This window comes from Ranitomeya variabilis, chromosome 2, assembly GCF_051348905.1.
Source record: "Ranitomeya variabilis isolate aRanVar5 chromosome 2, aRanVar5.hap1, whole genome shotgun sequence".
Classification (NCBI taxonomy): domain Eukaryota; kingdom Metazoa; phylum Chordata; class Amphibia; order Anura; family Dendrobatidae; genus Ranitomeya; species Ranitomeya variabilis.
The window spans coordinates 1,105,028,787-1,105,052,805 of record NC_135233.1 but is presented as its reverse complement, the minus strand read 5'-3'; the positions used below and the strand labels follow the sequence as shown (position 1 = coordinate 1,105,052,805).

At 41.6% G+C, this 24,019-nt stretch overlaps 72 non-coding genes across 72 annotated transcripts; all 72 read left to right on the top strand.

Moving 5' to 3' along the window:
• Positions 1 to 127: 127 nt before the first annotated feature.
• TRNAV-AAC (transfer RNA valine (anticodon AAC)) lies at positions 128 to 200 on the top strand. The gene has a single exon. It is a non-coding gene; the product is annotated as a tRNA-Val (tRNA).
• An 86-nt stretch (positions 201 to 286) lies between these two features.
• TRNAV-CAC (transfer RNA valine (anticodon CAC)) lies at positions 287 to 359 on the top strand. Its single transcript has one exon. It is a non-coding gene; the product is annotated as a tRNA-Val (tRNA).
• A 554-nt stretch (positions 360 to 913) lies between these two features.
• Positions 914 to 986, top strand: TRNAV-AAC (transfer RNA valine (anticodon AAC)). Its single transcript has one exon. It is a non-coding gene; the product is annotated as a tRNA-Val (tRNA).
• A 713-nt stretch (positions 987 to 1,699) lies between these two features.
• Positions 1,700 to 1,772, top strand: TRNAV-AAC (transfer RNA valine (anticodon AAC)). Its single transcript has one exon. It is a non-coding gene; the product is annotated as a tRNA-Val (tRNA).
• An 86-nt stretch (positions 1,773 to 1,858) lies between these two features.
• On the top strand, positions 1,859 to 1,931 carry TRNAV-CAC (transfer RNA valine (anticodon CAC)). Its single transcript has one exon. It is a non-coding gene; the product is annotated as a tRNA-Val (tRNA).
• A 66-nt stretch (positions 1,932 to 1,997) lies between these two features.
• Positions 1,998 to 2,070, top strand: TRNAV-UAC (transfer RNA valine (anticodon UAC)). The gene has a single exon. It is a non-coding gene; the product is annotated as a tRNA-Val (tRNA).
• Positions 2,071 to 2,485: 415 nt separating this feature from the next.
• Positions 2,486 to 2,558, top strand: TRNAV-AAC (transfer RNA valine (anticodon AAC)). Its single transcript has one exon. It is a non-coding gene; the product is annotated as a tRNA-Val (tRNA).
• Positions 2,559 to 2,644: 86 nt separating this feature from the next.
• Positions 2,645 to 2,717, top strand: TRNAV-CAC (transfer RNA valine (anticodon CAC)). Its single transcript has one exon. It is a non-coding gene; the product is annotated as a tRNA-Val (tRNA).
• Positions 2,718 to 2,783: 66 nt separating this feature from the next.
• On the top strand, positions 2,784 to 2,856 carry TRNAV-UAC (transfer RNA valine (anticodon UAC)). The gene has a single exon. It is a non-coding gene; the product is annotated as a tRNA-Val (tRNA).
• A 415-nt stretch (positions 2,857 to 3,271) lies between these two features.
• On the top strand, positions 3,272 to 3,344 carry TRNAV-AAC (transfer RNA valine (anticodon AAC)). Its single transcript has one exon. It is a non-coding gene; the product is annotated as a tRNA-Val (tRNA).
• Positions 3,345 to 3,430: 86 nt separating this feature from the next.
• On the top strand, positions 3,431 to 3,503 carry TRNAV-CAC (transfer RNA valine (anticodon CAC)). The gene has a single exon. It is a non-coding gene; the product is annotated as a tRNA-Val (tRNA).
• Positions 3,504 to 4,057: 554 nt separating this feature from the next.
• Positions 4,058 to 4,130, top strand: TRNAV-AAC (transfer RNA valine (anticodon AAC)). The gene has a single exon. It is a non-coding gene; the product is annotated as a tRNA-Val (tRNA).
• A 225-nt stretch (positions 4,131 to 4,355) lies between these two features.
• TRNAV-UAC (transfer RNA valine (anticodon UAC)) lies at positions 4,356 to 4,428 on the top strand. Its single transcript has one exon. It is a non-coding gene; the product is annotated as a tRNA-Val (tRNA).
• A 415-nt stretch (positions 4,429 to 4,843) lies between these two features.
• Positions 4,844 to 4,916, top strand: TRNAV-AAC (transfer RNA valine (anticodon AAC)). The gene has a single exon. It is a non-coding gene; the product is annotated as a tRNA-Val (tRNA).
• Positions 4,917 to 5,141: 225 nt separating this feature from the next.
• On the top strand, positions 5,142 to 5,214 carry TRNAV-UAC (transfer RNA valine (anticodon UAC)). Its single transcript has one exon. It is a non-coding gene; the product is annotated as a tRNA-Val (tRNA).
• A 415-nt stretch (positions 5,215 to 5,629) lies between these two features.
• Positions 5,630 to 5,702, top strand: TRNAV-AAC (transfer RNA valine (anticodon AAC)). Its single transcript has one exon. It is a non-coding gene; the product is annotated as a tRNA-Val (tRNA).
• Positions 5,703 to 5,788: 86 nt separating this feature from the next.
• TRNAV-CAC (transfer RNA valine (anticodon CAC)) lies at positions 5,789 to 5,861 on the top strand. Its single transcript has one exon. It is a non-coding gene; the product is annotated as a tRNA-Val (tRNA).
• Positions 5,862 to 7,201: 1,340 nt separating this feature from the next.
• Positions 7,202 to 7,274, top strand: TRNAV-AAC (transfer RNA valine (anticodon AAC)). The gene has a single exon. It is a non-coding gene; the product is annotated as a tRNA-Val (tRNA).
• An 86-nt stretch (positions 7,275 to 7,360) lies between these two features.
• Positions 7,361 to 7,433, top strand: TRNAV-CAC (transfer RNA valine (anticodon CAC)). Its single transcript has one exon. It is a non-coding gene; the product is annotated as a tRNA-Val (tRNA).
• Positions 7,434 to 7,987: 554 nt separating this feature from the next.
• On the top strand, positions 7,988 to 8,060 carry TRNAV-AAC (transfer RNA valine (anticodon AAC)). Its single transcript has one exon. It is a non-coding gene; the product is annotated as a tRNA-Val (tRNA).
• An 86-nt stretch (positions 8,061 to 8,146) lies between these two features.
• On the top strand, positions 8,147 to 8,219 carry TRNAV-CAC (transfer RNA valine (anticodon CAC)). Its single transcript has one exon. It is a non-coding gene; the product is annotated as a tRNA-Val (tRNA).
• A 554-nt stretch (positions 8,220 to 8,773) lies between these two features.
• On the top strand, positions 8,774 to 8,846 carry TRNAV-AAC (transfer RNA valine (anticodon AAC)). The gene has a single exon. It is a non-coding gene; the product is annotated as a tRNA-Val (tRNA).
• Positions 8,847 to 8,932: 86 nt separating this feature from the next.
• TRNAV-CAC (transfer RNA valine (anticodon CAC)) lies at positions 8,933 to 9,005 on the top strand. Its single transcript has one exon. It is a non-coding gene; the product is annotated as a tRNA-Val (tRNA).
• A 66-nt stretch (positions 9,006 to 9,071) lies between these two features.
• On the top strand, positions 9,072 to 9,144 carry TRNAV-UAC (transfer RNA valine (anticodon UAC)). The gene has a single exon. It is a non-coding gene; the product is annotated as a tRNA-Val (tRNA).
• A 415-nt stretch (positions 9,145 to 9,559) lies between these two features.
• On the top strand, positions 9,560 to 9,632 carry TRNAV-AAC (transfer RNA valine (anticodon AAC)). Its single transcript has one exon. It is a non-coding gene; the product is annotated as a tRNA-Val (tRNA).
• A 225-nt stretch (positions 9,633 to 9,857) lies between these two features.
• TRNAV-UAC (transfer RNA valine (anticodon UAC)) lies at positions 9,858 to 9,930 on the top strand. The gene has a single exon. It is a non-coding gene; the product is annotated as a tRNA-Val (tRNA).
• Positions 9,931 to 10,190: 260 nt separating this feature from the next.
• Positions 10,191 to 10,263, top strand: TRNAV-AAC (transfer RNA valine (anticodon AAC)). Its single transcript has one exon. It is a non-coding gene; the product is annotated as a tRNA-Val (tRNA).
• Positions 10,264 to 10,488: 225 nt separating this feature from the next.
• On the top strand, positions 10,489 to 10,561 carry TRNAV-UAC (transfer RNA valine (anticodon UAC)). Its single transcript has one exon. It is a non-coding gene; the product is annotated as a tRNA-Val (tRNA).
• Positions 10,562 to 10,976: 415 nt separating this feature from the next.
• TRNAV-AAC (transfer RNA valine (anticodon AAC)) lies at positions 10,977 to 11,049 on the top strand. Its single transcript has one exon. It is a non-coding gene; the product is annotated as a tRNA-Val (tRNA).
• Positions 11,050 to 11,135: 86 nt separating this feature from the next.
• TRNAV-CAC (transfer RNA valine (anticodon CAC)) lies at positions 11,136 to 11,208 on the top strand. Its single transcript has one exon. It is a non-coding gene; the product is annotated as a tRNA-Val (tRNA).
• Positions 11,209 to 11,274: 66 nt separating this feature from the next.
• On the top strand, positions 11,275 to 11,347 carry TRNAV-UAC (transfer RNA valine (anticodon UAC)). Its single transcript has one exon. It is a non-coding gene; the product is annotated as a tRNA-Val (tRNA).
• Positions 11,348 to 11,762: 415 nt separating this feature from the next.
• TRNAV-AAC (transfer RNA valine (anticodon AAC)) lies at positions 11,763 to 11,835 on the top strand. Its single transcript has one exon. It is a non-coding gene; the product is annotated as a tRNA-Val (tRNA).
• An 86-nt stretch (positions 11,836 to 11,921) lies between these two features.
• Positions 11,922 to 11,994, top strand: TRNAV-CAC (transfer RNA valine (anticodon CAC)). The gene has a single exon. It is a non-coding gene; the product is annotated as a tRNA-Val (tRNA).
• Positions 11,995 to 12,060: 66 nt separating this feature from the next.
• On the top strand, positions 12,061 to 12,133 carry TRNAV-UAC (transfer RNA valine (anticodon UAC)). Its single transcript has one exon. It is a non-coding gene; the product is annotated as a tRNA-Val (tRNA).
• Positions 12,134 to 12,548: 415 nt separating this feature from the next.
• On the top strand, positions 12,549 to 12,621 carry TRNAV-AAC (transfer RNA valine (anticodon AAC)). Its single transcript has one exon. It is a non-coding gene; the product is annotated as a tRNA-Val (tRNA).
• A 225-nt stretch (positions 12,622 to 12,846) lies between these two features.
• TRNAV-UAC (transfer RNA valine (anticodon UAC)) lies at positions 12,847 to 12,919 on the top strand. The gene has a single exon. It is a non-coding gene; the product is annotated as a tRNA-Val (tRNA).
• Positions 12,920 to 13,334: 415 nt separating this feature from the next.
• TRNAV-AAC (transfer RNA valine (anticodon AAC)) lies at positions 13,335 to 13,407 on the top strand. Its single transcript has one exon. It is a non-coding gene; the product is annotated as a tRNA-Val (tRNA).
• An 86-nt stretch (positions 13,408 to 13,493) lies between these two features.
• Positions 13,494 to 13,566, top strand: TRNAV-CAC (transfer RNA valine (anticodon CAC)). Its single transcript has one exon. It is a non-coding gene; the product is annotated as a tRNA-Val (tRNA).
• A 66-nt stretch (positions 13,567 to 13,632) lies between these two features.
• Positions 13,633 to 13,705, top strand: TRNAV-UAC (transfer RNA valine (anticodon UAC)). Its single transcript has one exon. It is a non-coding gene; the product is annotated as a tRNA-Val (tRNA).
• A 415-nt stretch (positions 13,706 to 14,120) lies between these two features.
• TRNAV-AAC (transfer RNA valine (anticodon AAC)) lies at positions 14,121 to 14,193 on the top strand. The gene has a single exon. It is a non-coding gene; the product is annotated as a tRNA-Val (tRNA).
• Positions 14,194 to 14,279: 86 nt separating this feature from the next.
• On the top strand, positions 14,280 to 14,352 carry TRNAV-CAC (transfer RNA valine (anticodon CAC)). The gene has a single exon. It is a non-coding gene; the product is annotated as a tRNA-Val (tRNA).
• Positions 14,353 to 14,418: 66 nt separating this feature from the next.
• TRNAV-UAC (transfer RNA valine (anticodon UAC)) lies at positions 14,419 to 14,491 on the top strand. Its single transcript has one exon. It is a non-coding gene; the product is annotated as a tRNA-Val (tRNA).
• Positions 14,492 to 14,906: 415 nt separating this feature from the next.
• On the top strand, positions 14,907 to 14,979 carry TRNAV-AAC (transfer RNA valine (anticodon AAC)). Its single transcript has one exon. It is a non-coding gene; the product is annotated as a tRNA-Val (tRNA).
• Positions 14,980 to 15,065: 86 nt separating this feature from the next.
• TRNAV-CAC (transfer RNA valine (anticodon CAC)) lies at positions 15,066 to 15,138 on the top strand. The gene has a single exon. It is a non-coding gene; the product is annotated as a tRNA-Val (tRNA).
• A 66-nt stretch (positions 15,139 to 15,204) lies between these two features.
• Positions 15,205 to 15,277, top strand: TRNAV-UAC (transfer RNA valine (anticodon UAC)). The gene has a single exon. It is a non-coding gene; the product is annotated as a tRNA-Val (tRNA).
• Positions 15,278 to 15,692: 415 nt separating this feature from the next.
• Positions 15,693 to 15,765, top strand: TRNAV-AAC (transfer RNA valine (anticodon AAC)). Its single transcript has one exon. It is a non-coding gene; the product is annotated as a tRNA-Val (tRNA).
• Positions 15,766 to 15,851: 86 nt separating this feature from the next.
• TRNAV-CAC (transfer RNA valine (anticodon CAC)) lies at positions 15,852 to 15,924 on the top strand. The gene has a single exon. It is a non-coding gene; the product is annotated as a tRNA-Val (tRNA).
• A 66-nt stretch (positions 15,925 to 15,990) lies between these two features.
• TRNAV-UAC (transfer RNA valine (anticodon UAC)) lies at positions 15,991 to 16,063 on the top strand. Its single transcript has one exon. It is a non-coding gene; the product is annotated as a tRNA-Val (tRNA).
• A 415-nt stretch (positions 16,064 to 16,478) lies between these two features.
• On the top strand, positions 16,479 to 16,551 carry TRNAV-AAC (transfer RNA valine (anticodon AAC)). Its single transcript has one exon. It is a non-coding gene; the product is annotated as a tRNA-Val (tRNA).
• Positions 16,552 to 16,637: 86 nt separating this feature from the next.
• TRNAV-CAC (transfer RNA valine (anticodon CAC)) lies at positions 16,638 to 16,710 on the top strand. The gene has a single exon. It is a non-coding gene; the product is annotated as a tRNA-Val (tRNA).
• Positions 16,711 to 16,776: 66 nt separating this feature from the next.
• TRNAV-UAC (transfer RNA valine (anticodon UAC)) lies at positions 16,777 to 16,849 on the top strand. The gene has a single exon. It is a non-coding gene; the product is annotated as a tRNA-Val (tRNA).
• Positions 16,850 to 17,264: 415 nt separating this feature from the next.
• On the top strand, positions 17,265 to 17,337 carry TRNAV-AAC (transfer RNA valine (anticodon AAC)). Its single transcript has one exon. It is a non-coding gene; the product is annotated as a tRNA-Val (tRNA).
• Positions 17,338 to 17,423: 86 nt separating this feature from the next.
• On the top strand, positions 17,424 to 17,496 carry TRNAV-CAC (transfer RNA valine (anticodon CAC)). Its single transcript has one exon. It is a non-coding gene; the product is annotated as a tRNA-Val (tRNA).
• Positions 17,497 to 17,562: 66 nt separating this feature from the next.
• Positions 17,563 to 17,635, top strand: TRNAV-UAC (transfer RNA valine (anticodon UAC)). The gene has a single exon. It is a non-coding gene; the product is annotated as a tRNA-Val (tRNA).
• A 574-nt stretch (positions 17,636 to 18,209) lies between these two features.
• TRNAV-CAC (transfer RNA valine (anticodon CAC)) lies at positions 18,210 to 18,282 on the top strand. Its single transcript has one exon. It is a non-coding gene; the product is annotated as a tRNA-Val (tRNA).
• Positions 18,283 to 18,348: 66 nt separating this feature from the next.
• TRNAV-UAC (transfer RNA valine (anticodon UAC)) lies at positions 18,349 to 18,421 on the top strand. The gene has a single exon. It is a non-coding gene; the product is annotated as a tRNA-Val (tRNA).
• A 415-nt stretch (positions 18,422 to 18,836) lies between these two features.
• Positions 18,837 to 18,909, top strand: TRNAV-AAC (transfer RNA valine (anticodon AAC)). Its single transcript has one exon. It is a non-coding gene; the product is annotated as a tRNA-Val (tRNA).
• An 86-nt stretch (positions 18,910 to 18,995) lies between these two features.
• TRNAV-CAC (transfer RNA valine (anticodon CAC)) lies at positions 18,996 to 19,068 on the top strand. The gene has a single exon. It is a non-coding gene; the product is annotated as a tRNA-Val (tRNA).
• Positions 19,069 to 19,622: 554 nt separating this feature from the next.
• Positions 19,623 to 19,695, top strand: TRNAV-AAC (transfer RNA valine (anticodon AAC)). The gene has a single exon. It is a non-coding gene; the product is annotated as a tRNA-Val (tRNA).
• Positions 19,696 to 19,781: 86 nt separating this feature from the next.
• TRNAV-CAC (transfer RNA valine (anticodon CAC)) lies at positions 19,782 to 19,854 on the top strand. Its single transcript has one exon. It is a non-coding gene; the product is annotated as a tRNA-Val (tRNA).
• A 66-nt stretch (positions 19,855 to 19,920) lies between these two features.
• On the top strand, positions 19,921 to 19,993 carry TRNAV-UAC (transfer RNA valine (anticodon UAC)). The gene has a single exon. It is a non-coding gene; the product is annotated as a tRNA-Val (tRNA).
• A 415-nt stretch (positions 19,994 to 20,408) lies between these two features.
• On the top strand, positions 20,409 to 20,481 carry TRNAV-AAC (transfer RNA valine (anticodon AAC)). The gene has a single exon. It is a non-coding gene; the product is annotated as a tRNA-Val (tRNA).
• Positions 20,482 to 20,567: 86 nt separating this feature from the next.
• TRNAV-CAC (transfer RNA valine (anticodon CAC)) lies at positions 20,568 to 20,640 on the top strand. Its single transcript has one exon. It is a non-coding gene; the product is annotated as a tRNA-Val (tRNA).
• A 554-nt stretch (positions 20,641 to 21,194) lies between these two features.
• On the top strand, positions 21,195 to 21,267 carry TRNAV-AAC (transfer RNA valine (anticodon AAC)). Its single transcript has one exon. It is a non-coding gene; the product is annotated as a tRNA-Val (tRNA).
• An 86-nt stretch (positions 21,268 to 21,353) lies between these two features.
• Positions 21,354 to 21,426, top strand: TRNAV-CAC (transfer RNA valine (anticodon CAC)). The gene has a single exon. It is a non-coding gene; the product is annotated as a tRNA-Val (tRNA).
• A 66-nt stretch (positions 21,427 to 21,492) lies between these two features.
• TRNAV-UAC (transfer RNA valine (anticodon UAC)) lies at positions 21,493 to 21,565 on the top strand. Its single transcript has one exon. It is a non-coding gene; the product is annotated as a tRNA-Val (tRNA).
• Positions 21,566 to 21,980: 415 nt separating this feature from the next.
• Positions 21,981 to 22,053, top strand: TRNAV-AAC (transfer RNA valine (anticodon AAC)). The gene has a single exon. It is a non-coding gene; the product is annotated as a tRNA-Val (tRNA).
• Positions 22,054 to 22,139: 86 nt separating this feature from the next.
• TRNAV-CAC (transfer RNA valine (anticodon CAC)) lies at positions 22,140 to 22,212 on the top strand. The gene has a single exon. It is a non-coding gene; the product is annotated as a tRNA-Val (tRNA).
• A 554-nt stretch (positions 22,213 to 22,766) lies between these two features.
• Positions 22,767 to 22,839, top strand: TRNAV-AAC (transfer RNA valine (anticodon AAC)). The gene has a single exon. It is a non-coding gene; the product is annotated as a tRNA-Val (tRNA).
• A 225-nt stretch (positions 22,840 to 23,064) lies between these two features.
• On the top strand, positions 23,065 to 23,137 carry TRNAV-UAC (transfer RNA valine (anticodon UAC)). The gene has a single exon. It is a non-coding gene; the product is annotated as a tRNA-Val (tRNA).
• A 415-nt stretch (positions 23,138 to 23,552) lies between these two features.
• TRNAV-AAC (transfer RNA valine (anticodon AAC)) lies at positions 23,553 to 23,625 on the top strand. Its single transcript has one exon. It is a non-coding gene; the product is annotated as a tRNA-Val (tRNA).
• A 225-nt stretch (positions 23,626 to 23,850) lies between these two features.
• TRNAV-UAC (transfer RNA valine (anticodon UAC)) lies at positions 23,851 to 23,923 on the top strand. The gene has a single exon. It is a non-coding gene; the product is annotated as a tRNA-Val (tRNA).
• Positions 23,924 to 24,019: the final 96 nt, after the last annotated feature.

Sequence of the window (24,019 nt, the reverse complement as noted above, 5' to 3'; positions counted from 1 at the left end):
AAGGTTCCTTGGTTGGAAAGTGCACTTTGTCCTGTGTTCAGACATAGAGGAAGACCTGTTGAGTTTGGCTGGATCATTTTTTTCAATTTCATTTCGGTATGTTTGAACAGTTTGAGCTGTGCATGGAGTTTCTGTAGTGTAGTGGTTATCACGTTCGCCTAACACGCGAAAGGTCCCCAGTTCGAAACTGGGCAGAAACATGCCATTGTTCTTTGTTAACAAAGCTATTGACTTTCAGTTCTTGATCTCGATTGCTTGTCATGAGCCCAGTAATGTCTTTTATCTAGTTTCTGTAGTGTAGTGGTTATCACGTTCGCCTCACACGCGAAAGGTCCCCAGTTCGAAACTGGGCAGAAACAATGCGTTTTGACTTTCAATCCTTGATCTTTATTCCTTGCCTTGACCACAGCAACTTTTTTCGCTCCGTTTCTGTAGTGTAGTGGTTATCACGTTCACTTTACACGCGAAAGGTCTCCGGTTCGATCCCGGGCAGAAGCATGCGGTTTCTCTTTATTTTGATCACAAGTGTCTATTGTTGGTGTAATCAGCATCATTTTGACCCCTTTGCTTGTTTCTACATGCGTTTGCTTTTGTCAAGAGTGTGTGTTTTTGACAGTGTATAAGTTTTTCTAGTTCAAGTAACACCTGATAGGATCAAGGTGCGAAACCAGGCATCTACTTGCTTTTTCTCTTTCTTTTTGGCTTTTGGACAAAGGCATGCGATTGCTTTTTGCAAAATGGTTTTGTTTGCATGTTTTTTCTCTTTTTCACTAGCCTGACAAAAGAAAGGTTCCTTGGTTGGAAAGTGCACTTTGTCCTGTGTTCAGACATAGAGGAAGACCTGTTGAGTTTGGCTGGATCATTTTTTTCAATTTCATTTCGGTATGTTTGAACAGTTCGAGCTGTGCATGGAGTTTCTGTAGTGTAGTGGTTATCACGTTCGCCTAACACGCGAAAGGTCCCCAGTTCGAAACTGGGCAGAAACATGCCATCATTCTTTGTTAACAAAGCTATTGACTTTCAGTTCTTGATCTCGATTGCTTGTCATGAGCCCAGTAATGTCTTTTATCTAGTTTCTGTAGTGTAGTGGTTATCATGTTCGCCTCACACGCGAAAGGTCCCCAGTTCGAAACTGGGCAGAAACAATGCGTTTTGACTTTCAATCCTTGATCTTTATTCCTTGCCTTGACCACAGCAACTTTTTTTGCTCCATTTCTGTAGTGTAGTGGTTATCACGTTTGCTTTACACGCGAAATGTCTCCGGTTCGATCCCGGGCAGAAGCATGCGGTTTCTCTTTATTTTGATCACAAGTGTCTATTGTTGGTGTAATCAGCATCATTTTGACCCCTTTGCTTGTTTCTACATGCGTTTGCTTTTGTCTAGAGTGTGTGTTTTTGACAGTGTATAAGTTTTTCTAGTTCAAGTAACACCTGATAGGATCAAGGTGCGAAACCAGGCATCTACTTCCTTTTTCTCTTTCTTTTTGGCTTTTGGACAAAGGCATGCGATTGCTTTTTGCAAAATGGTTTTGTTTGCATGTTTTTTCTCTTTTTCACTAGCCTGACAAAAGAAAGGTTCCTTGGTTGGAAAGTGCACTTTGTCCTGTGTTCAGACATAGAGGAAGACCTGTTGAGTTTGGCTGGATCATTTTTTTCAATTTCATTTCGGTATGTTTGAACAGTTTGAGCTGTGCATGGAGTTTCTGTAGTGTAGTGGTTATCACGTTCGCCTAACACGCGAAAGGTCCCCAGTTCGAAACTGGGCAGAAACATGCCATTATTCTTTGTTAACAAAGCTATTGACTTTCAGTTCTTGATCTCGATTGCTTGTCATTAGCCCAGTAATGTCTTTTATCTAGTTTCTGTAGTGTAGTGGTTATCACGTTCGCCTCACACGCGAAAGGTCCCCAGTTCGAAACTGGGCAGAAACAATGTGTTTTGACTTTCAATCCTTGATCTTTATTCCTTGCCTTGACCACAGCAACTTTTTTCGCTCCGTTTCTGTAGTGTAGTGGTTATCACGTTCGCTTTACACGCGAAAGGTCTCCGGTTCGATCCCGGGCAGAAGCATGCGGTTTCTCTTTATTTTGATCACAAGTGTCTATTGTTGGTGTAATCAGCATCATTTTGACCCCTTTGCTTGTTTCTACATGCGTTTGCTTTTGTCTAGAGTGTGTGTTTTTGACAGTGTATAAGTTTTTCTAGTTCAAGTAACACCTGATAGGATCAAGGTGCGAAACCAGGCATCTACTTGCTTTTTCTCTTTCTTTTTGGCTTTTGGACAAAGGCATGCGATTGCTTTTTGCAAAATGGTTTTGTTTGCATGTTTTTTCTCTTTTTCACTAGCCTGACAAAAGAAAGGTTCCTTGGTTGGAAAGTGCACTTTGTCCTGTGTTCAGACATAGAGGAAGACCTGTTGAGTTTGGCTGGATCATTTTTTTCAATTTCATTTCGGTATGTTTGAACAGTTTGAGCTGTGCATGGAGTTTCTGTAGTGTAGTGGTTATCACGTTCGCCTAACACGCGAAAGGTCCCCAGTTCGAAACTGGGCAGAAACATGCCATTATTCTTTGTTAACAAAGCTATTGACTTTCAGTTCTTGATCTCGATTGCTTGTCATTAGCCCAGTAATGTCTTTTATCTAGTTTCTGTAGTGTAGTGGTTATCACGTTCGCCTCACACGCGAAAGGTCCCCAGTTCGAAACTGGGCAGAAACAATGCGTTTTGACTTTCAATCCTTGATCTTTATTCCTTGCCTTGACCACAGCAACTTTTTTCGCTCCGTTTCTGTAGTGTAGTGGTTATCACGTTCGCTTTACACGCGAAAGGTCTCCGGTTCGATCCCGGGCAGAAGCATGCGGTTTCTCTTTATTTTGATCACAAGTGTCTATTGTTGGTGTAATCAGCATCATTTTGACCCCTTTGCTTGTTTCTACATGCGTTTGCTTTTGTCTAGAGTGTGTGTTTTTGACAGTGTATAAGTTTTTCTAGTTCAAGTAACACCTGATAGGATCAAGGTGCGAAACCAGGCATCTACTTGCTTTTTCTCTTTCTTTTTGGCTTTTGGACAAAGGCATGCGATTGCTTTTTGCAAAATGGTTTTGTTTGCATGTTTTTTCTCTTTTTCACTAGCCTGACAAAAGAAAGGTTCCTTGGTTGGAAAGTGCACTTTGTCCTGTGTTCAGACATAGAGGAAGACCTGTTGAGTTTGGCTGGATCATTTTTTTCAATTTCATTTCGGTATGTTTGAACAGTTTGAGCTGTGCATGGAGTTTCTGTAGTGTAGTGGTTATCACGTTCGCCTAACACGCGAAAGGTCCCCAGTTCGAAACTGGGCAGAAACATGCCATTATTCTTTGTTAACAAAGCTATTGACTTTCAGTTCTTGATCTCGATTGCTTGTCATGAGCCCAGTAATGTCTTTTATCTAGTTTCTGTAGTGTAGTGGTTATCACGTTCGCCTCACACGCGAAAGGTCCCCAGTTCGAAACTGGGCAGAAACAATGCGTTTTGACTTTCAATCCTTGATCTTTATTCCTTGCCTTGACCACAGCAACTTTTTTTGCTCCATTTCTGTAGTGTAGTGGTTATCACGTTTGCTTTACACGCGAAATGTCTCCGGTTCGATCCCGGGCAGAAGCATGCGGTTTCTCTTTATTTTGATCACAAGTGTCTATTGTTGGTGTAATCAGCATCATTTTGACCCCTTTGCTTGTTTCTACATGCGTTTGCTTTTGTCTAGAGTGTGTGTTTTTGACAGTGTATAAGTTTTTCTAGTTCAAGTAACACCTGATAGGATCAAGGTGCGAAACCAGGCATCTACTTCCTTTTTCTCTTTCTTTTTGGCTTTTGGACAAAGGCATGCGATTGCTTTTTGCAAAATGGTTTTGTTTGCATGTTTTTTCTCTTTTTCACTAGCCTGACAAAAGAAAGGTTCCTTGGTTGGAAAGTGCACTTTGTCCTGTGTTCAGACATAGAGGAAGACCTGTTGAGTTTGGCTGGATCATTTTTTTCAATTTCATTTCGGTATGTTTGAACAGTTTGAGCTGTGCATGGAGTTTCTGTAGTGTAGTGGTTATCACGTTCGCCTAACACGCGAAAGGTCCCCAGTTCGAAACTGGGCAGAAACATGCCATTATTCTTTGTTAACAAAGCTATTGACTTTCAGTTCTTGATCTCGATTGCTTGTCATTAGCCCAGTAATGTCTTTTATCTAGTTTCTGTAGTGTAGTGGTTCTCACGTTCGCCTCACACGCGAAAGGTCCCCAGTTCGAAACTGGGCAGAAACAATGTGTTTTGACTTTCAATCCTTGATCTTTATTCCTTGCCTTGACCACAGCAACTTTTTTCGCTCCGTTTCTGTAGTGTAGTGGTTATCACGTTCGCTTTACACGCGAAAGGTCTCCGGTTCGATCCCGGGCAGAAGCATGCGGTTTCTCTTTATTTTGATCACAAGTGTCTATTGTTGGTGTAATCAGCATCATTTTGACCCCTTTGCTTGTTTCTACATGCGTTTGCTTTTGTCAAGAGTGTGTGTTTTTGACAGTGTATAAGTTTTTCTAGTTCAAGTAACACCTGATAGGATCAAGGTGCGAAACCAGGCATCTACTTGCTTTTTCTCTTTCTTTTTGGCTTTTGGACAAAGGCATGCGATTGCTTTTTGCAAAATGGTTTTGTTTGCATGTTTTTTCTCTTTTTCACTAGCCTGACAAAAGAAAGGTTCCTTGGTTGGAAAGTGCACTTTGTCCTGTGTTCAGACATAGAGGAAGACCTGTTGAGTTTGGCTGGATCATTTTTTTCAATTTCATTTCGGTATGTTTGAACAGTTCGAGCTGTGCATGGAGTTTCTGTAGTGTAGTGGTTATCACGTTCGCCTAACACGCGAAAGGTCCCCAGTTCGAAACTGGGCAGAAACATGCCATTATTCTTTGTTAACAAAGCTATTGACTTTCAGTTCTTGATCTCGATTGCTTGTCATGAGCCCAGTAATGTCTTTTATCTAGTTTCTGTAGTGTAGTGGTTATCATGTTCGCCTCACACGCGAAAGGTCCCCAGTTCGAAACTGGGCAGAAACAATGTGTTTTGACTTTCAATCCTTGATCTTTATTCCTTGCCTTGACCACAGCAACTTTTTTCGCTCCGTTTCTGTAGTGTAGTGGTTATCACGTTCGCTTTACACGCGAAAGGTCTCCGGTTCGATCCCGGGCAGAAGCATGCGGTTTCTCTTTATTTTGATCACAAGTGTCTATTGTTGGTGTAATCAGCATCATTTTGACCCCTTTGCTTGTTTCTACATGCGTTTGCTTTTGTCTAGAGTGTGTGTTTTTGACAGTGTATAAGTTTTTCTAGTTCAAGTAACACCTGATAGGATCAAGGTGCGAAACCAGGCATCTACTTGCTTTTTCTCTTTCTTTTTGGCTTTTGGACAAAGGCATGCGATTGCTTTTTGCAAAATGGTTTTGTTTGCATGTTTTTTCTCTTTTTCACTAGCCTGACAAAAGAAAGGTTCCTTGGTTGGAAAGTGCACTTTGTCCTGTGTTCAGACATAGAGGAAGACCTGTTGAGTTTGGCTGGATCATTTTTTTCAATTTCATTTCGGTATGTTTGAACAGTTTGAGCTGTGCATGGAGTTTCTGTAGTGTAGTGGTTATCACGTTCGCCTAACACGCGAAAGGTCCCCAGTTCGAAACTGGGCAGAAACATGCCATTATTCTTTGTTAACAAAGCTATTGACTTTCAGTTCTTGATCTCGATTGCTTGTCATGAGCCCAGTAATGTCTTTTATCTAGTTTCTGTAGTGTAGTGGTTATCACGTTCGCCTCACACGCGAAAGGTCCCCAGTTCGAAACTGGGCAGAAACAATGCGTTTTGACTTTCAATCCTTGATCTTTATTCCTTGCCTTGACCACAGCAACTTTTTTCGCTCCGTTTCTGTAGTGTAGTGGTTATCACGTTCACTTTACACGCGAAAGGTCTCCGGTTCGATCCCGGGCAGAAGCATGCGGTTTCTCTTTATTTTGATTACAAGTGTCTATTGTTGGTGTAATCAGCATCATTTTGACCCCTTTGCTTGTTTCTACATGCGTTTGCTTTTGTCAAGAGTGTGTGTTTTTGACAGTGTATAAGTTTTTCTAGTTCAAGTAACACCTGATAGGATCAAGGTGCGAAACCAGGCATCTACTTGCTTTTTCTCTTTCTTTTTGGCTTTTGGACAAAGGCATGCGATTGCTTTTTGCAAAATGGTTTTGTTTGCATGTTTTTTCTCTTTTTCACTAGCCTGACAAAAGAAAGGTTCCTTGGTTGGAAAGTGCACTTTGTCCTGTGTTCAGACATAGAGGAAGACCTGTTGAGTTTGGCTGGATCATTTTTTTCAATTTCATTTCGGTATGTTTGAACAGTTCGAGCTGTGCATGGAGTTTCTGTAGTGTAGTGGTTATCACGTTCGCCTAACACGCGAAAGGTCCCCGGTTCGAAACTGGGCAGAAACATGCCATTATTCTTTGTTAACAAAGCTATTGACTTTCAGTTCTTGATCTCGATTGCTTGTCATGAGCCCAGTAATGTCTTTTATCTAGTTTCTGTAGTGTAGTGGTTATCATGTTCGCCTCACACGCGAAAGGTCCCCAGTTCGAAACTGGGCAGAAACAATGCGTTTTGACTTTCAATCCTTGATCTTTATTCCTTGCCTTGACCACAGCAACTTTTTTTGCTCCGTTTCTGTAGTGTAGTGGTTATCACGTTTGCTTTACACGCGAAATGTCTCCGGTTCGATCCCGGGCAGAAGCATGCGGTTTCTCTTTATTTTGATCACAAGTGTCTATTGTTGGTGTAATCAGCATCATTTTGACCCCTTTGCTTGTTTCTACATGCGTTTGCTTTTGTCTAGAGTGTGTGTTTTTGACAGTGTATAAGTTTTTCTAGTTCAAGTAACACCTGATAGGATCAAGGTGCGAAACCAGGCATCTACTTGCTTTTTCTCTTTCTTTTTGGCTTTTGGACAAAGGCATGCGATTGCTTTTTGCAAAATGGTTTTGTTTGCATGTTTTTTCTCTTTTTCACTAGCCTGACAAAAGAAAGGTTCCTTGGTTGGAAAGTGCACTTTGTCCTGTGTTCAGACATAGAGGAAGACCTGTTGAGTTTGGCTGGATCATTTTTTTCAATTTCATTTCGGTATGTTTGAACAGTTTGAGCTGTGCATGGAGTTTCTGTAGTGTAGTGGTTATCACGTTCGCCTAACACGCGAAAGGTCCCCAGTTCAAAACTGGGCAGAAACATGCCATTATTCTTTGTTAACAAAGCTATTGACTTTCAGTTCTTGATCTCGATTGCTTGTCATGAGCCCAGTAATGTCTTTTATCTAGTTTCTGTAGTGTAGTGGTTATCACGTTCGCCTCACACGCGAAAGGTCCCCAGTTCGAAACTGGGCAGAAACAATGCGTTTTGACTTTCAATCCTTGATCTTTATTCCTTGCCTTGACCACAGCAACTTTTTTCGCTCCGTTTCTGTAGTGTAGTGGTTATCACGTTCGCTTTACACGCGAAAGGTCTCCGGTGCGATCCCGGGCAGAAGCATGCGGTTTCTCTTTATTTTGATCACAAGTGTCTATTGTTGGTGTAATCAGCATCATTTTGACCCCTTTGCTTGTTTCTACATGCGTTTGCTTTTGTCTAGAGTGTGTGTTTTTGACAGTGTATAATTTTTTCTAGTTCAAGTAACACCTGATAGGATCAAGGTGCGAAACCAGGCATCTACTTGCTTTTTCTCTTTCTTTTTGGCTTTTGGACAAAGGCATGCGATTGCTTTTTGCAAAATGGTTTTGTTTGCATGTTTTTTCTCTTTTTCACTAGCCTGACAAAAGAAAGGTTCCTTGGTTGGAAAGTGCACTTTGTCCTGTGTTCAGACATAGAGGAAGACCTGTTGAGTTTGGCTGGATCATTTTTTTCAATTTCATTTCGGTATGTTTGAACAGTTTGAGCTGTGCATAGAGTTTCTGTAGTGTAGTGGTTATCACGTTCGCCTAACACGCGAAAGGTCCCCAGTTCGAAACTGGGCAGAAACATGCCATTATTCTTTGTTAACAAAGCTATTGACTTTCAGTTCTTGATCTCGATTGCTTGTCATGAGCCCAGTAATGTCTTTTATCTAGTTTCTGTAGTGTAGTGGTTATCACGTTCGCCTCACACGCGAAAGGTCCCCAGTTCGAAACTGGGCAGAAACAATGCGTTTTGACTTTCAATCCTTGATCTTTATTCCTTGCCTTGACCACAGCAACTTTTTTCGCTCCGTTTCTGTAGTGTAGTGGTTATCACGTTCGCTTTACACGCGAAAGGTCTCCGGTGCGATCCCGGGCAGAAGCATGCGGTTTCTCTTTATTTTGATCACAAGTGTCTATTGTTGGTGTAATCAGCATCATTTTGACCCCTTTGCTTGTTTCTACATGCGTTTGCTTTTGTCTAGAGTGTGTGTTTTTGACAGTGTATAATTTTTTCTAGTTCAAGTAACACCTGATAGGATCAAGGTGCGAAACCAGGCATCTACTTGCTTTTTCTCTTTCTTTTTGGCTTTTGGACAAAGGCATGCGATTGCTTTTTGCAAAATGGTTTTGTTTGCATGTTTTTTCTCTTTTTCACTAGCCTGACAAAAGAAAGGTTCCTTGGTTGGAAAGTGCACTTTGTCCTGTGTTCAGACATAGAGGAAGACCTGTTGAGTTTGGCTGGATCATTTTTTTCAATTTCATTTCGGTATGTTTGAACAGTTTGAGCTGTGCATAGAGTTTCTGTAGTGTAGTGGTTATCACGTTCGCCTAACACGCGAAAGGTCCCCAGTTCGAAACTGGGCAGAAACATGCCATTATTCTTTGTTAACAAAGCTATTGACTTTCAGTTCTTGATCTCGATTGCTTGTCATGAGCCCAGTAATGTCTTTTATCTAGTTTCTGTAGTGTAGTGGTTATCACGTTCGCCTCACACGCGAAAGGTCCCCAGTTCGAAACTGGGCAGAAACAATGTGTTTTGACTTTCAATCCTTGATCTTTATTCCTTGCCTTGACCACAGCAACTTTTTTCGCTCCGTTTCTGTAGTGTAGTGGTTATCACGTTCGCTTTACACGCGAAAGGTCTCCGGTTCGATCCCGGGCAGAAGCATGCGGTTTCTCTTTATTTTGATCACAAGTGTCTATTGTTGGTGTAATCAGCATCATTTTGACCCCTTTGCTTGTTTCTACATGCGTTTGCTTTTGTCTAGAGTGTGTGTTTTTGACAGTGTATAAGTTTTTCTAGTTCAAGTAACACCTGATAGGATCAAGGTGCGAAACCAGGCATCTACTTGCTTTTTCTCTTTCTTTTTGGCTTTTGGACAAAGGCATGCGATTGCTTTTTGCAAAATGGTTTTGTTTGCATGTTTTTTCTCTTTTTCACTAGCCTGACAAAAGAAAGGTTCCTTGGTTGGAAAGTGCACTTTGTCCTGTGTTCAGACATAGAGGAAGACCTGTTGAGTTTGGCTGGATCATTTTTTTCAATTTCATTTCGGTATGTTTGAACAGTTTGAGCTGTGCATGGAGTTTCTGTAGTGTAGTGGTTATCACGTTCGCCTAACACGCGAAAGGTCCCCAGTTCGAAACTGGGCAGAAACATGCCATTACTCTTTATTAACAAAGCTATTGACTTTCAGTTCTTGATCTCGATTGCTTGTCATGAGCCCAGTAATGTCTTTTATCTAGTTTCTGTAGTGTAGTGGTTATCACGTTCGCCTCACACGCGAAAGGTCCCCAGTTCGAAACTGCGCAGAAACAATGCGTTTTGACTTTCAATCCTTGATCTTTATTCCTTGCCTTGACCACAGCAACTTTTTTTGCTCCGTTTCTGTAGTGTAGTGGTTATCACGTTCGCTTTACACGCGAAAGGTCTCCGGTTCGATCCCGGGCAGAAGCATGCGGTTTCTCTTTACTCCTATCTACTTGCTTTTTCTCTTTCTTTTTGGCTTTTGGACAAAGGCATGCGATTGCTTTTTGCAAAATGGTTTTGTTTGCATGTTTTTTCTCTTTTTCACTAGCCTGACAAAAGAAAGGTTCCTTGGTTGGAAAGTGCACTTTGTCCTGTGTTCAGACATAGAGGAAGACCTGTTGAGTTTGGCTGGATCATTTTTTACAATTTCATTTCGGTATGTTTGAACAGTTTGAGCTGTGCATGGAGTTTCTGTAGTGTAGTGGTTATCACGTTCGCCTAACACGCGAAAGGTCCCCAGTTCGAAACTGGGCAGAAACATGCCATTATTCTTTGTTAACAAAGCTATTGACTTTCAGTTCTTGATCTCGATTGCTTGTCATGAGCCCAGTAATGTCTTTTATCTAGTTTCTGTAGTGTAGTGGTTATCATGTTCGCCTCACACGCGAAAGGTCCCCAGTTCGAAACTGGGCAGAAACAATGCGTTTTGACTTTCAATCCTTGATCTTTATTCCTTGCCTTGACCACAGCAACTATTTTCGCTCCGTTTCTGTAGTGTAGTGGTTATCACGTTCGCTTTACACGCGAAATGTCTCCGGTTCGATCCCGGGCAGAAGCATGCGGTTTCTCTTTGTTTCGATCACAAGTGTCTATTGTTGGTGTAATCAGCATCATTTTGACCCCTTTGCTTGTTTCTACATGCGTTTGCTTTTGTCTAGAGTGTGTGTTTTTGACAGTGTATAAGTTTTTCTAGTTCAAGTAACACCTGATAGGATCAAGGTGCGAAACCAGGCATCTACTTGCTTTTTCTCTTTCTTTTTGGCTTTTGGACAAAGGCATGCGATTGCTTTTTGCAAAATGGTTTTGTTTGCATGTTTTTTCTCTTTTTCACTAGCCTGACAAAAGAAAGGTTCCTTGGTTGGAAAGTGCACTTTGTCCTGTGTTCAGACATAGAGGAAGACCTGTTGAGTTTGGCTGGATAATTTTTTTCAATTTCATTTCGGTATGTTTGAACAGTTTGAGCTGTGCATGGAGTTTCTGTAGTGTAGTGGTTATCACGTTCGCCTAACACGCGAAAGGTCCCCAGTTCGAAACTGGGCAGAAACATGCCATTATTCTTTGTTAACAAAGCTATTGACTTTCAGTTCTTGATCTCGATTGCTTGTCATGAGCCCAGTAATGTCTTTTATCTAGTTTCTGTAGTGTAGTGGTTATCACGTTCGCCTCACACGCGAAAGGTCCCCAGTTCGAAACTGGGCAGAAACAATGCGTTTTGACTTTCAATCCTTGATCTTTATTCCTTGCCTTGACCACAGCAACTTTTTTCGCTCCGTTTCTGTAGTGTAGTGGTTATCACGTTCGCTTTACACGCGAAAGGTCTCCGGTTCGATCCCGGGCAGAAGCATGCGGTTTCTCTTTATTTTGATCACAAGTGTCTATTGTTGGTGTAATCAGCATCATTTTGACCCCTTTGCTTGTTTCTACATGCGTTTGCTTTTGTCTAGAGTGTGTGTTTTTGACAGTGTATAAGTTTTTCTAGTTCAAGTAACACCTGATAGGATCAAGGTGCGAAACCAGGCATCTACTTGCTTTTTCTCTTTCTTTTTGGCTTTTGGACAAAGGCATGCGATTGCTTTTTGCAAAATGGTTTTGTTTGCATGTTTTTTCTCTTTTTCACTAGCCTGACAAAAGAAAGGTTCCTTGGTTGGAAAGTGCACTTTGTCCTGTGTTCAGACATAGAGGAAGACCTGTTGAGTTTGGCTGGATCATTTTTTTCAATTTCATTTCGGTATGTTTGAACAGTTTGAGCTGTGCATGGAGTTTCTGTAGTGTAGTGGTTATCACGTTCGCCTAACACGCGAAAGGTCCCCAGTTCGAAACTGGGCAGAAACATGCCATTATTCTTTGTTAACAAAGCTATTGACTTTCAGTTCTTGATCTCGATTGCTTGTCATGAGCCCAGTAATGTCTTTTATCTAGTTTCTGTAGTGTAGTGGTTATCACGTTCGCCTCACACGCGAAAGGTCCCCAGTTCGAAACTGGGCAGAAACAATGCGTTTTGACTTTCAATCCTTGATCTTTATTCCTTGCCTTGACCACAGCAACTATTTTCGCTCCGTTTCTGTAGTGTAGTGGTTATCACGTTCGCTTTACACGCGAAATGTCTCCGGTTCGATCCCGGGCAGAAGCATGCGGTTTCTCTTTATTTTGATCACAAGTGTCTATTGTTGGTGTAATCAGCATCATTTTGACCCCTTTGCTTGTTTCTACATGCGTTTGCTTTTGTCTAGAGTGTGTGTTTTTGACAGTGTATAAGTTTTTCTAGTTCAAGTAACACCTGATAGGATCAAGGTGCGAAACCAGGCATCTACTTGCTTTTTCTCTTTCTTTTTGGCTTTTGGACAAAGGCATGCGATTGCTTTTTGCAAAATGGTTTTGTTTGCATGTTTTTTCTCTTTTTCACTAGCCTGACAAAAGAAAGGTTCCTTGGTTGGAAAGTGCACTTTGTCCTGTGTTCAGACATAGAGGAAGACCTGTTGAGTTTGGCTGGATCATTTTTTTCAATTTCATTTCGGTATGTTTGAACAGTTTGAGCTGTGCATGGAGTTTCTGTAGTGTAGTGGTTATCACGTTCGCCTAACACGCGAAAGGTCCCCAGTTCGAAACTGGGCAGAAACATGCCATTATTCTTTGTTAACAAAGCTATTGACTTTCAGTTCTTGATCTCGATTGCTTGTCATGAGCCCAGTAATGTCTTTTATCTAGTTTCTGTAGTGTAGTGGTTATCACGTTCGCCCCACACGCGAAAGGTCCCCAGTTCGAAACTGGGCAGAAACATTGCGTTTTGACTTTCAATCCTTGATCTTTATTCCTTGCCTTGACCACAGCAACTTTTTTCGCTCCGTTTCTGTAGTGTAGTGGTTATCACGTTCGCTTTACACGCGAAAGGTCTCCGGTTCGATCCCGGGCAGAAGCATGCGGTTTCTCTTTATTTTGATCACAAGTGTCTATTGTTGGTGTAATCAGCATCATTTTGACCCCTTTGCTTGTTTCTACATGCGTTTGCTTTTGTCTAGAGTGTGTGTTTTTGACAGTGTATAAGTTTTTCTAGTTCAAGTAACACCTGATAGGATCAAGGTGCGAAACCAGGCATCTACTTGCTTTTTCTCTTTCTTTTTGGCTTTTGGACAAAGGCATGCGATTGCTTTTTGCAAAATGGTTTTGTTTGCATGTTTTTTCTCTTTTTCACTAGCCTGACAAAAGAAAGGTTCCTTGGTTGGAAAGTGCACTTTGTCCTGTGTTCAGACATAGAGGAAGACCTGTTGAGTTTGGCTGGATCATTTTTTTCAATTTCATTTCGGTATGTTTGAACAGTTTGAGCTGTGCATGGAGTTTCTGTAGTGTAGTGGTTATCACGTTCGCCTAACACGCGAAAGGTCCCCAGTTCGAAACTGGGCAGAAACATGCCATTATTCTTTGTTAACAAAGCTATTGACTTTCAGTTCTTGATCTCGATTGCTTGTCATGAGCCCAGTAATGTCTTTTATCTAGTTTCTGTAGTGTAGTGGTTATCACGTTCGCCTCACACGCGAAAGGTCCCCAGTTCGAAACTGGGCAGAAACAATGCGTTTTGACTTTCAATCCTTGATCTTTATTCCTTGCCTTGACCACAGCAACTTTTTTCGCTCCGTTTCTGTAGTGTAGTGGTTATCACGTTCGCTTTACACGCGAAAGGTCTCCGGTTCGATCCCGGGCAGAAGCATGCGGTTTCTCTTTATTTGGATCACAAGTGTCTATTGTTGGTGTAATCAGCATCATTTTGACCCCTTTGCTTGTTTCTACATGCGTTTGCTTTTGTCTAGAGTGTGTGTTTTTGACAGTGTATAAGTTTTTCTAGTTCAAGTAACACCTGATAGGATCAAGGTGCGAAACCAGGCATCTACTTGCTTTTTCTCTTTCTTTTTGGCTTTTGGACAAAGGCATGCGATTGCTTTTTGCAAAATGGTTTTGTTTGCATGTTTTTTCTCTTTTTCACTAGCCTGACAAAAGAAAGGTTCCTTGGTTGGAAAGTGCACTTTGTCCTGTGTTCAGACATAGAGGAAGACCTGTTGAGTTTGGCTGGATAATTTTTTTCAATTTCATTTCGGTATGTTTGAACAGTTTGAGCTGTGCATGGAGTTTCTGTAGTGTAGTGGTTATCACGTTCGCCTAACACGCGAAAGGTCCCCAGTTCGAAACTGGGCAGAAACATGCCATTATTCTTTGTTAACAAAGCTATTGACTTTCAGTTCTTGATCTCGATTGCTTGTCATGAGCCCAGTAATGTCTTTTATCTAGTTTCTGTAGTGTAGTGGTTATCACGTTCGCCTCACACGCGAAAGGTCCCCAGTTCGAAACTGGGCAGAAACAATGCGTTTTGACTTTCAATCCTTGATCTTTATTCCTTGCCTTGACCACAGCAACTTTTTTCGCTCCGTTTCTGTAGTGTAGTGGTTATCACGTTCGCTTTACACGCGAAAGGTCTCCGGTTCGATCCCGGGCAGAAGCATGCGGTTTCTCTTTATTTTGATCACAAGTGTCTATTGTTGGTGTAATCAGCATCATTTTGACCCCTTTGCTTGTTTCTACATGCGTTTGCTTTTGTCTAGAGTGTGTGTTTTTGACAGTGTATAAGTTTTTCTAGTTCAAGTAACACCTGATAGGATCAAGGTGCGAAACCAGGCATCTACTTGCTTTTTCTCTTTCTTTTTGGCTTTTGGACAAAGGCATGCGATTGCTTTTTGCAAAATGGTTTTGTTTGCATGTTTTTTCTCTTTTTCACTAGCCTGACAAAAGAAAGGTTCCTTGGTTGGAAAGTGCACTTTGTCCTGTGTTCAGACATAGAGGAAGACCTGTTGAGTTTGGCTGGATAATTTTTTTCAATTTCATTTCGGTATGTTTGAACAGTTTGAGCTGTGCATGGAGTTTCTGTAGTGTAGTGGTTATCACGTTCGCCTAACACGCGAAAGGTCCCCAGTTCGAAACTGGGCAGAAACATGCCATTATTCTTTGTTAACAAAGCTATTGACTTTCAGTTCTTGATCTCGATTGCTTGTCATGAGCCCAGTAATGTCTTTTATCTAGTTTCTGTAGTGTAGTGGTTATCACGTTCGCCTCACACGCGAAAGGTCCCCAGTTCGAAACTGGGCAGAAACAATGCGTTTTGACTTTCAATCCTTGATCTTTATTCCTTGCCTTGACCACAGCAACTTTTTTCGCTCCGTTTCTGTAGTGTAGTGGTTATCACGTTCGCTTTACACGCGAAAGGTCTCCGGTTCGATCCCGGGCAGAAGCATGCGGTTTCTCTTTATTTCGATCACAAGTGTCTATTGTTGGTGTAATCAGCATCATTTTGACCCCTTTGCTTGTTTCTACATGCGTTTGCTTTTGTCTAGAGTGTGTGTTTTTGACAGTGTATAAGTTTTTCTAGTTCAAGTAACACCTGATAGGATCAAGGTGCGAAACCAGGCATCTACTTGCTTTTTCTCTTTCTTTTTGGCTTTTGGACAAAGGCATGCGATTGCTTTTTGCAAAATGGTTTTGTTTGCATGTTTTTTCTCTTTTTCACTAGCCTGACAAAAGAAAGGTTCCTTGGTTGGAAAGTGCACTTTGTCCTGTGTTCAGACATAGAGGAAGACCTGTTGAGTTTGGCTGGATCATTTTTTTCAATTTCATTTCGGTATGTTTGAACAGTTTGAGCTGTGCATGGAGTTTCTGTAGTGTAGTGGTTATCACGTTCGCCTAACACGCGAAAGGTCCCCAGTTCGAAACTGGGCAGAAACATGCCATTATTCTTTGTTAACAAAGCTATTGACTTTCAGTTCTTGATCTCGATTGCTTGTCATGAGCCCAGTAATGTCTTTTATCTAGTTTCTGTAGTGTAGTGGTTATCACGTTCGCCTCACACGCGAAAGGTCCCCAGTTCGAAACTGGGCAGAAACAATGCGTTTTGACTTTCAATCCTTGATCTTTATTCCTTGCCTTGACCACAGCAACTTTTTTCGCTCCGTTTCTGTAGTGTAGTGGTTATCACGTTCGCTTTACACGCGAAAGGTCTCCGGTTCGATCCCGGGCAGAAGCATGCGGTTTCTCTTTATTTTGATCACAAGTGTCTATTGTTGGTGTAATCAGCATCATTTTGACCCCTTTGCTTGTTTCTACATGCGTTTGCTTTTGTCTAGAGTGTGTGTTTTTGACAGTGTATAAGTTTTTCTAGTTCAAGTAACACCTGATAGGATCAAGGTGCGAAACCAGGCATCTACTTGCTTTTTCTCTTTCTTTTTGGCTTTTGGACAAAGGCATGCGATTGCTTTTTGCAAAATGGTTTTGTTTGCATGTTTTTTCTCTTTTTCACTAGCCTGACAAAAGAAAGGTTCCTTGGTTGGAAAGTGCACTTTGTCCTGTGTTCAGACATAGAGGAAGACCTGTTGAGTTTGGCTGGATAATTTTTTTCAATTTCATTTCGGTATGTTTGAACAGTTTGAGCTGTGCATGGAGTTTCTGTAGTGTAGTGGTTATCACGTTCGCCTAACACGCGAAAGGTCCCCAGTTCGAAACTGGGCAGAAACATGCCATTATTCTTTGTTAACAAAGCTATTGACTTTCAGTTCTTGATCTCGATTGCTTGTCATGAGCCCAGTAATGTCTTTTATCTAGTTTCTGTAGTGTAGTGGTTATCACGTTCGCCTCACACGCGAAAGGTCCCCAGTTCGAAACTGGGCAGAAACAATGCGTTTTGACTTTCAATCCTTGATCTTTATTCCTTGCCTTGACCACAGCAACTTTTTTCGCTCCGTTTCTGTAGTGTAGTGGTTATCACGTTCGCTTTACACGCGAAAGGTCTCCGGTTCGATCCCGGGCAGAAGCATGCGGTTTCTCTTTATTTTGATCACAAGTGTCTATTGTTGGTGTAATCAGCATCATTTTGACCCCTTTGCTTGTTTCTACATGCGTTTGCTTTTGTCTAGAGTGTGTGTTTTTGACAGTGTATAAGTTTTTCTAGTTCAAGTAACACCTGATAGGATCAAGGTGCGAAACCAGGCATCTACTTGCTTTTTCTCTTTCTTTTTGGCTTTTGGACAAAGGCATGCGATTGCTTTTTGCAAAATGGTTTTGTTTGCATGTTTTTTCTCTTTTTCACTAGCCTGACAAAAGAAAGGTTCCTTGGTTGGAAAGTGCACTTTGTCCTGTGTTCAGACATAGAGGAAGACCTGTTGAGTTTGGCTGGATCATTTTTTACAATTTCATTTCGGTATGTTTGAACAGTTTGAGCTGTGCATGGAGTTTCTGTAGTGTAGTGGTTATCACGTTCGCCTAACACGCGAAAGGTCCCCAGTTCGAAACTGGGCAGAAACATGCCATTATTCTTTGTTAACAAAGCTATTGACTTTCAGTTCTTGATCTCGATTGCTTGTCATGAGCCCAGTAATGTCTTTTATCCAGTTTCTGTAGTGTAGTGGTTATCACGTTCGCCTCACACGCGAAAGGTCCCCAGTTCGAAACTGGGCAGAAACAATGCGTTTTGACTTTCAATCCTTGATCTTTATTCCTTGCCTTGACCACAGCAACTATTTTCGCTCCGTTTCTGTAGTGTAGTGGTTATCACGTTCGCTTTACACGCGAAATGTCTCCGGTTCGATCCCGGGCAGAAGCATGCGGTTTCTCTTTATTTTGATCACAAGTGTCTATTGTTGGTGTAATCAGCATCATTTTGACCCCTTTGCTTGTTTCTACATGCGTTTGCTTTTGTCTAGAGTGTGTGTTTTTGACAGTGTATAAGTTTTTCTAGTTCAAGTAACACCTGATAGGATCAAGGTGCGAAACCAGGCATCTACTTGCTTTTTCTCTTTCTTTTTGGCTTTTGGACAAAGGCATGCGATTGCTTTTTGCAAAATGGTTTTGTTTGCATGTTTTTTCTCTTTTTCACTAGCCTGACAAAAGAAAGGTTCCTTGGTTGGAAAGTGCACTTTGTCCTGTGTTCAGACATAGAGGAAGACCTGTTGAGTTTGGCTGGATCATTTTTTTCAATTTCATTTCGGTATGTTTGAACAGTTTGAGCTGTGCATGGATTTTCTGTAGTGTAGTGGTTATCACGTTCGCCTAACACGCGAAAGGTCCCCAGTTCGAAACTGGGCAGAAACATGCCATTATTCTTTGTTAACAAAGCTATTGACTTTCAGTTCTTGATCTCGATTGCTTGTCATGAGCCCAGTAATGTCTTTTATCTAGTTTCTGTAGTGTAGTGGTTATCACGTTCGCCTCACACGCGAAAGGTCCCCAGTTCGAAACTGGGCAGAAACAATGCGTTTTGACTTTCAATCCTTGATCTTTATTCCTTGCCTTGACCACAGCAACTTTTTTCGCTCCGTTTCTGTAGTGTAGTGGTTATCACGTTCGCTTTACACGCGAAAGGTCTCTGGTTCGATCCCGGGCAGAAGCATGCGGTTTCTCTTTATTTTGATCACAAGTGTCTATTGTTGGTGTAATCAGCATCATTTTGACCCCTTTGCTTGTTTCTACATGCGTTTGCTTTTGTCTAGAGTGTGTGTTTTTGACAGTGTATAAGTTTTTCTAGTTCAAGTAACACCTGATAGGATCAAGGTGCGAAACCAGGCATCTACTTGCTTTTTCTCTTTCTTTTTGGCTTTTGGACAAAGGCATGCGATTGCTTTTTGCAAAATGGTTTTGTTTGCATGTTTTTTCTCTTTTTCACTAGCCTGACAAAAGAAAGGTTCCTTGGTTGGAAAGTGCACTTTGTCCTGTGTTCAGACATAGAGGAAGACCTGTTGAGTTTGGCTGGATCATTTTTTTCAATTTCATTTCGGTATGTTTGAACAGTTTGAGCTGTGCATGGAGTTTCTGTAGTGTAGTGGTTATCACGTTCGCCTAACACGCGAAAGGTCCCCAGTTCGAAACTGGGCAGAAACATGCCATTATTCTTTGTTAACAAAGCTATTGACTTTCAGTTCTTGATCTCGATTGCTTGTCATGAGCCCAGTAATGTCTTTTATCTAGTTTCTGTAGTGTAGTGGTTATCACGTTCGCCTCACACGCGAAAGGTCCCCAGTTCGAAACTGGGCAGAAACAATGCGTTTTGACTTTCAATCCTTGATCTTTATTCCTTGCCTTGACCACAGCAACTTTTTTCGCTCCGTTTCTGTAGTGTAGTGGTTATCACGTTCGCTTTACACGCGAAAGGTCTCCGGTTCGATCCCGGGCAAAAGCATGCGGTTTCTCTTTATTTTGATCACAAGTGTCTATTGTTGGTGTAATCAGCATCATTTTGACCCCTTTGCTTGTTTCTACATGCGTTTGCTTTTGTCTAGAGTGTGTGTTTTTGACAGTGTATAAGTTTTTCTAGTTCAAGTAACACCTGATAGGATCAAGGTGTGAAACCAGGCATCTACTTGCTTTTTCTCTTTCTTTTTGGCTTTTGGACAAAGGCATGCGATTGCTTTTTGCAAAATGGTTTTGTTTGCATGTTTTTTCTCTTTTTCACTAGCCTGACAAAAGAAAGGTTCCTTGGTTGGAAAGTGCACTTTGTCCTGTGTTCAGACATAGAGGAAGACCTGCTGAGTTTGGCTGGATCATTTTTTTCAATTTCATTTCGGTATGTTTGAACAGTTTGAGCTCTGCATGGAGTTTCTGTAGTGTAGTGGTTATCACGTTCGCCTAACACGCGAAAGGTCCCCAGTTCGAAACTGGGCAGAAACATGCCATTATTCTTTGTTAACAAAGCTATTGACTTTCAGTTCTTGATCTCGATTGCTTGTCATGAGCCCAGTAATGTCTTTTATCTAGTTTCTGTAGTGTAGTGGTTATCACGTTCGCCTCACACGCGAAAGGTCCCCAGTTCGAAACTGGGCAGAAACAATGCGTTTTGACTTTCAATCCTTGATCTTTATTCCTTGCCTTGACCACAGCAACCTTTTTCGCTCCGTTTCTGTAGTGTAGTGGTTATCACGTTCGCTTTACACGCGAAAGGTCTCCGGTTCGATCCCGGGCAGAAGCATGCGGTTTCTCTTTATTTTGATCACTAGTGTCTATTGTTGGTGTAATCAGCATCATTTTGACCCCTTTGCTTGTTTCTACATGCGTTTGCTTTTGTCAAGAGTGTGTGTTTTTGACAGTGTATAAGTTTTTCTAGTTCAAGTAACACCTGATAGGATCAAGGTGCGAAACCAGGCATCTACTTGCTTTTTCTCTTTCTTTTTGGCTTTTGGACAAAGGCATGCGATTGCTTTTTGCAAAATGGTTTTGTTTGCATGTTTTTTCTCTTTTTCACTAGCCTGACAAAAGAAAGGTTCCTTGGTTGGAAAGTGCACTTTGTCCTGTGTTCAGACATAGAGGAAGACCTGTTGAGTTTGGCTGGATCATTTTTTTCAATTTCATTTCGGTATGTTTGAACAGTTTGAGCTGTGCATGGAGTTTCTGTAGTGTAGTGGTTATCACGTTCGCCTAACACGCGAAAGGTCCCCAGTTCGAAACTGGGCAGAAACATGCCATTATTCTTTGTTAACAAAGCTATTGACTTTCAGTTCTTGATCTCGATTGCTTGTCATGAGCCCAGTAATGTCTTTTATCTAGTTTCTGTAGTGTAGTGGTTATCACGTTCGCCTCACACGCGAAAGGTCCCCAGTTCGAAACTGGGCAGAAACAAAGCGTTTTGACTTTCAATCCTTGATCTTTATTCCTTGCCTTGACCACAGCAACTTTTTTCGCTCCGTTACTGTAGTGTAGTGGTTATCACGTTCGCTTTACACGCGAAAGGTCTCCGGTTCGATCCCGGGCAGAAGCATGCGGTTTCTCTTTATTTTGATCACAAGTGTCTATTGTTGGTGTAATCAGCATCATTTTGACCCCTTTGCTTGTTTCTACATGCGTTTGCTTTTGTCTAGAGTGTGTGTTTTTGACAGTGTATAAGTTTTTCTAGTTCAAGTAACACCTGATAGGATCAAGGTGCGAAACCAGGCATCTACTTGCTTTTTCTCTTTCTTTTTGGCTTTTGGACAAAGGCATGCGATTGCTTTTTGCAAAATGGTTTTGTTTGCATGTTTTTTCTCTTTTTCACTAGCCTGACAAAAGAAAGGTTCCTTGGTTGGAAAGTGCACTTTGTCCTGTGTTCAGACATAGAGGAAGACCTGCTGAGTTTGGCTGGATCATTTTTTTCAATTTCATTTTGGTATGTTTGAACAGTTTGAGCTGTGCATGGAGTTTCTGTAGTGTAGTGGTTATCACGTTCGCCTAACACGCGAAAGGTCCCCAGTTCGAAACTGGGCAGAAACATGCCATTATTCTTTGTTAACAAAGCTATTGACTTTCAGTTCTTGATCTCGATTGCTTGTCATGAGCCCAGTAATGTCTTTTATCTAGTTTCTGTAGTGTAGTGGTTATCACGTTCGCCTCACACGCGAAAGGTCCCCAGTTCGAAACTGGGCAGAAACAATGCGTTTTGACTTTCAATCCTTGATCTTTATTCCTTGCCTTGACCACAGCAACCTTTTTCGCTCCGTTTCTGTAGTGTAGTGGTTATCACGTTCGCTTTACACGCGAAAGGTCTCCGGTTCGATCCCGGGCAGAAGCATGCGGTTTCTCTTTATTTTGATCACTAGTGTCTATTGTTGGTGTAATCAGCATCATTTTGACCCCTTTGCTTGTTTCTACATGCGTTTGCTTTTGTCAAGAGTGTGTGTTTTTGACAGTGTATAAGTTTTTCTAGTTCAAGTAACACCTGATAGGATCAAGGTGCGAAACCAGGCATCTACTTGCTTTTTCTCTTTCTTTTTGGCTTTTGGACAAAGGCATGCGATTGCTTTTTGCAAAATGGTTTTGTTTGCATGTTTTTTCTCTTTTTCACTAGCCTGACAAAAGAAAGGTTCCTTGGTTGGAAAGTGCACTTTGTCCTGTGTTCAGACATAGAGGAAGACCTGTTGAGTTTGGCTGGATCATTTTTTTCAATTTCATTTCGGTATGTTTGAACAGTTTGAGCTGTGCATGGAGTTTCTGTAGTGTAGTGGTTATCACGTTCGCCTAACACGCGAAAGGTCCCCAGTTCGAAACTGGGCAGAAACATGCCATTATTCTTAGTTAACAAAGCTATTGACTTTCAGTTCTTGATGTCGATTGCTTGTCATGAGCCCAGTAATGTCTTTTATCTAGTTTCTGTAGTGTAGTGGTTATCACGTTCGCCTCACACGCGAAAGGTCCCCAGTTCGAAACTGGGCAGAAACAATGCGTTTTGACTTTCAATCCTTGATCTTTATTCCTTGCCTTGACCACAGCAACTTTTTTCGCTCCGTTACTGTAGTGTAGTGGTTATCACGTTCGCTTTACACGCGAAAGGTCTCCGGTTCGATCCCGGGCAGAAGCATGCGGTTTCTCTTTATTTTGATCACAAGTGTCTATTGTTGGTGTAATCAGCATCATTTTGACCCCTTTGCTTGTTTCTACATGCGTTTGCTTTTGTCTAGAGTGTGTGTTTTTGACAGTGTATAAGTTTTTCTAGTTCAAGTAACACCTGATAGGATCAAGGTGCGAAACCAGGCATCTACTTGCTTTTTCTCTTTCTTTTTGGCTTTTGGACAAAGGCATGCGATTGCTTTTTGCAAAATGGTTTTGTTTGCATGTTTTTTCTCTTTTTCACTAGCCTGACAAAAGAAAGGTTCCTTGGTTGGAAAGTGCACTTTGTCCTGTGTTCAGACATAGAGGAAGACCTGCTGAGTTTGGCTGGATCATTTTTTTCAATTTCATTTCGGTATGTTTGAACAGTTTGAGCTGTGCATGGAGTTTCTGTAGTGTAGTGGTTATCACGTTCGCCTAACACGCGAAAGGTCCCCAGTTCGAAACTGGGCAGAAACATGCCATTATTCTTTGTTAACAAAGCTATTGACTTTCAGTTCTTGATCTCGATTGCTTGTCATGAGCCCAGTAATGTCTTTTATCTAGTTTCTGTAGTGTAGTGGTTATCACATTCGCCTCACACGCGAAAGGTCCCCAGTTCGAAACTGGGCAGAAACAATGCGTTTTGACTTTCAATCCTTGATCTTTATTCCTTGCCTTGACCACAGCAACTTTTTTCGCTCCGTTTCTGTAGTGTAGTGGTTATCACGTTCGCTTTACACGCGAAAGGTCTCCGGTTCGATCCCGGGCAGAAGCATGCGGTTTCTCTTTATTTTGATCACAAGTGTCTATTGTTGGTGTAATCAGCATCATTTTGACCCCTTTGCTTGTTTCTACATGCGTTTGCTTTTGTCAAGAGTGTGTGTTTTTGACAGTGTATAAGTTTTTCTATTTCAAGTAACACCTGATAGGATCAAGGTGCGAAACCAGGCATCTACTTGCTTTTTCTCTTTCTTTTTGGCTTTTGGACAAAGGCATGCGATTGCTTTTTGCAAAATGGTTTTGTTTGCATGTTTTTTCTCTTTTTCACTAGCCTGACAAAAGAAAGGTTCCTTGGTTGGAAAGTGCACTTTGTCCTGTGTTCAGACATAGAGGAAGACCTGTTGAGTTTGGCTGGATCATTTTTTTCAATTTCATTTCGGTATGTTTGAACAGTTTGAGCTGTGCATGGAGTTTCTGTAGTGTAGTGGTTATCACGTTCGCCTAACACGCGAAAGGTCCCCAGTTCGAAACTGGGCAGAAACATGCCATTATTCTTTGTTAACAAAGCTATTGACTTTCAGTTCTTGATCTCGATTGCTTGTCATGAGCCCAGTAATGTCTTTTATCTAGTTTCTGTAGTGTAGTGGTTATCACGTTCGCCTCACACGCGAAAGGTACCCAGTTCGAAACTGGGCAGAAACAATGCGTTTTGACTTTCAATCCTTGATCTTTATTCCTTGCCTTGACCACAGCAACTTTTTTCGCTCCGTTTCTGTAGTGTAGTGGTTATCACGTTTGCTTTACACGCGAAAGGTCTCCGGTTCGATCCCGGGCAGAAGCATGCGGTTTCTCTTTATTTTGATCACAAGTGTCTATTGTTGGTGTAATCAGCATCATTTTGACCCCTTTGCTTGTTTCTACATGCGTTTGCTTTTGT